At 32.9% G+C, this 456-nt stretch overlaps 1 protein-coding gene across 3 annotated transcripts in view; it reads right to left on the reverse strand.

Moving 5' to 3' along the window:
* The window catches only part of LOC106691109 (ninjurin-A), a 46,710-nt gene that overhangs the window by 7,903 nt on the left and 38,351 nt on the right, over nt 1-456 (reverse strand). The window lies entirely within an intron of this gene.

Below are 456 nucleotides of genomic sequence, written 5' to 3' on the forward strand. Positions count from 1 at the left end.
TATATATGCACGGGAAAAAATGGAAAAGGAAAAAACCAGGAGAGTGGCGCGGAAGAATTTAAAGGTCACAGACAGGATGGGAGCGATCCAAATCGGGACGATCGTATACAGAAAGTTGGGGGTCTAACAGGAGATACAGCGATACGAGGGACAATTCAGGGTGATAGTTATAAGTTATATAACATTGTTACAATTGAAACTATCAAAGAACCCAAAAAGAGGAGAACTGTCCATATAGAAGAATTAAAACTTCCGGCAATGAAAATAAAAAAAACCGAAGTGTTCTCATACTCGATTAGATTACAGAAAATTTAGTTATTTTTCTATTTATTGCTTTTTGTTTGTTTGTTTGGTTGTTTAGTGGCGCCAAACTTCTTTGCTTTTTGTTTTAAGATTGTTATTGATTTTTGTAAATATTGTCTTTTTTCATTTTATGTTTTTGATTTTTGTAAATAT

This window comes from Halyomorpha halys, unplaced genomic scaffold (assembly GCF_000696795.3).
Source record: "Halyomorpha halys isolate HHAL.00 unplaced genomic scaffold, Hhal_1.1 Scaffold2082.1, whole genome shotgun sequence".
NCBI lineage: Eukaryota > Metazoa > Arthropoda > Insecta > Hemiptera > Pentatomidae > Halyomorpha > Halyomorpha halys.